General features: G+C 51.2%; 1 long non-coding RNA gene across 1 annotated transcript; it reads left to right on the top strand.

Moving 5' to 3' along the window:
- Positions 1-215: 215 nt before the first annotated feature.
- Positions 216-2,409, top strand: LOC147356128 (uncharacterized). The gene is made up of 3 exons (XR_015143843.1): positions 216-424; positions 1,054-1,168; positions 2,215-2,409. It is a non-coding gene; the product is annotated as an uncharacterized LOC147356128 (long non-coding RNA).
- Positions 2,410-3,251: the final 842 nt, after the last annotated feature.

Raw genomic sequence — 3,251 nt, 5'->3', positions numbered from 1 at the left:
GGGCAGGTGGGCAGACAAACTCCTCTGGACCCCTCAGGCTCTGGCCAGGCAGGAGGGCAACGAGGGAGGGGCCACTGGCAGAGGTCACAGAGCTCAGCCCAACCCAAGCAGTTTTTTTTCAGCTGGACCAGCCAAACTCGCTCGCCCCAGCAGTTTCCTGGCTTTCTAAGACCTTCTCTTCCTTGTGCCTAAGTCACTGGGCTAAGAAAATACATTCTGTTTACCTGGCCAGCTTCCCAGATAAGTCTCATAAGGTTCTGACACGCAGAGAAGTGAAAGAGAAGAAAGGAATCATCTGGCTGGTAGGGTACCTAGCCCCTACGTACACGAGGTACCATCATAGTTGCTGGGGATGCGGCGGAGAACTAAAAAGATGGAGAGCCTACTCCCTGGCTGTTTCTGGCGGGCAATGAGGAGATTGTAGGTAATAATCGTGAGAAACAAGTCAACCAGGTCACAAAGGCTGTGACCAAAGACAAAAGGAAGCAGAAAAGGGGGGCCAGGAATGCATGCGTGACTGGGGCTGGGGTAGATCTGACTGCCATGGAAACGGGTGGCCAGTGAAGTAGAGAAGCTATCTCTTAGCTCCAGGGGAAGTGTGTTCCAGGCAGAGGGAACCACCAGGTTGAGAACCGAGGGAGGAGGCACAGGATTGTGTGTTTGAGCATCAGCAGGAGAGCAGGAGCTGGAGGTGGGGGGGTGATGGGCAGAGTAGACAGAGATGAGGCAGGGATGGGGGATCCAGGGCTGGAAAGTGGAGGCCATTTCTGAGTAGAGAAGCGACCATCTCTCTATGTGACAAACTCCTCTGGGCCCCTCAGGCTCTGGACAGGCAGGAGGGCAACAAGGGAGGGGCCGCAGGCAGAGGTCACAGAGCTGACGTTTATGTATCAAAAGCCCTCTTTTTGAAAAAAAACAAACAAACAAACAACTTTTTGTTTATCTTGGGGTATAGCTGATCAACAATGTTGTGACCGTTTCAGGTGAACAGTGAAGGGAATCAAGGGTACATATACAGGTATCCATTCTCCCCCAAACTCCCCTCCCATCCAGGCTGCCACGTAACATCGAGTGGAGTTCCCGTGCTATAGTAGGTAAAAGACCCCCTCGATGCGGTGCAGGATGGAGGTGGAAACAGAGGCCAGCTGTAACCTGGTGGGCTGTGCAGGTGAGAAATGAGAAGGGCTGGGAGATGGGCAGATGCTGTGGAGGTGGAGGAGAAGTTGATCCTTGATATAGCTAAGAGAGGAGCCAATAGGACCTCCCAATAGATTGGATTGTAAGGAGAGTCACTTGGACAGCAAGGAGATCAAACCAGTCAATCCTAAAGGAAATCAGTCCTGAATATCCATTAGAAAGACTGATGCTGAAACTGAAGCTCCAATACTTTGGCCACCTGATGCGAAGAACTGACTCATTAGAAAAGACCCTGATGCTGGGCAAGATTGAGGGCAGGAGGAGAAGTGGACGACGGAGAACAAGATGGGTGGATGGCATTACTGACTCAATGGACAAGAGTTTGAGCAATCTCCGGGAGATGGTGAAGGACAGGGAAGCCAGGTGTGCTATAGTTCAGTTCAGTTTGGTTCAGTCGCTCAGTTGTGTCCAACTCTTTGTGACCCCCTGGACTGCAGCACGCCAGGCTTCCCTGTTACAGTTCATGGGGTCACAGAGTGTCGGACACAACCGAGTGACTGAACAGCAACAGCAACCAAAGATTGGATTTAGGGAGTGAGAGAAAAACAGGAGGCAGAGAAAAACCTCAGGGCATTTACCTAAGCAATTGATGGAGCTTGAATCAACTGAGACAGGAAGATGAGGAAGGAGCAGGCTTGTTGGCAGGGGCAGGGAAGATAGGAGTAAGTCTCAGAGCTCCAGCCTCAGGGATATCTGTCACTCCTGCTGGACAAGGCAGACAGGCAGTTGGGCTTAGGAGTCATGGCTGCAAATCCAAGTGTTGTCCCATAGATGGTGTTTAAAGCCATGAGTCTGAATGAGATCCTGGGGTGTGTGTGTGCAGACAGACCAAGAACAAGGGCTGACTCCGGTGCTGAGAAGCCCAGGAGAAGGGAACGAGCAACAGGAAAGTAGGAGGGAACCCAAGAAGACGGGTGTCCTTGAAGCCACGTGAAGAGAAAGCTTCAAGGCGGAGGGAGGGACCAGCTGTATCAAGTGGTGCTGAATTGAATCTCGAAGTTTTTGCTCTGCCCACAGCTGCCGTTCCCCTCCCTGGAAGACAGGAGTTACAATGTCCACTCCCCAGGGGTGTGATGAAGATGAAATCATGTTCCGGCATCATAGGTACATTGAGAGCTCTTACCAAGGGGGAGTTTCTTTTTGTGGGAGAGTTCATACACATAATAATGATACTCTAAATAAAATAATAACATGATGATGCTGAAAAAAAAATATCTAAGGCACGTCTTTCTTGTTGGGCAGCATCACAGCATCTGGGGAGGATGCTTGTAGACCAACGGGCTTCCATCCATGCCTGCAGGACACAGGCTGGAACTGAGCAGCCAGGGGACCAGTGAGGGGTTCCCAAGGTCGGGGGGTCTACAGAGGATGTGGAGAGTTAGGTGGCCGGGAGGGACAGGACAATCCCATGAAGGGAAGGACGTCACAGAGGTCAGTGCCCAGGGACCAATGGGACCAGCTTGATTAGAGAGCTGTGGACTGGGGTGTGGTTGGGGGCACAGGGACAGTGGGCAAGAGGCTGGCAAGATAGGTAGAGTGGGATCAGATTAAAACAGGAGGGAAGGGGGTAGGGCTCAACCGGTAAAAGCAAGACAGCCGGAGGACACAACATAAACTGATCAGAACCAGCTAGGTCCAAGAGGGCAGACGATTGATTTTCTCTAGACCTTGAACCTCAGTAAAACACACTGTAACTCGTCGGCAAGCTAAAGGACGCTCTGATAGGTGCCATGACACTTCCAAGGCGACCATAAAGGTCCAAAAACTTTTAGACTCAGTGGGAGCAGGCGAGGGTGGGATGACGTGAGAGTACAGCATTGAAACTTGTATATTACCGTATGTGAAATAGATGACCAGTGCAAGTTGGATGCATGAAGCAGGGCACCCAAAGCTGGTGCTCTGGGACAACCCAGAGGGATGGGGTGGGGAGGGAGGTGGGAGGGGGGTCAGGATGGGGGGACACATGTGCACCTGAGGCTGATTCATGTTGATGTACAGCAAAAACTATTGCAATATTTTAAAGTAATTGTCCTCCGATGAAAATGAATGAATTT

The sequence above is a fragment of the Bos grunniens genome, chromosome 16, assembly GCF_055505025.1.
Source record: "Bos grunniens cultivar Pamir isolate PY7600 chromosome 16, Bosgru_T2T1.0, whole genome shotgun sequence".
Taxonomy (NCBI): Eukaryota; Metazoa; Chordata; class Mammalia; order Artiodactyla; family Bovidae; genus Bos; species Bos grunniens.
This window is presented reverse-complemented; position numbering and strand designations above follow the sequence as displayed.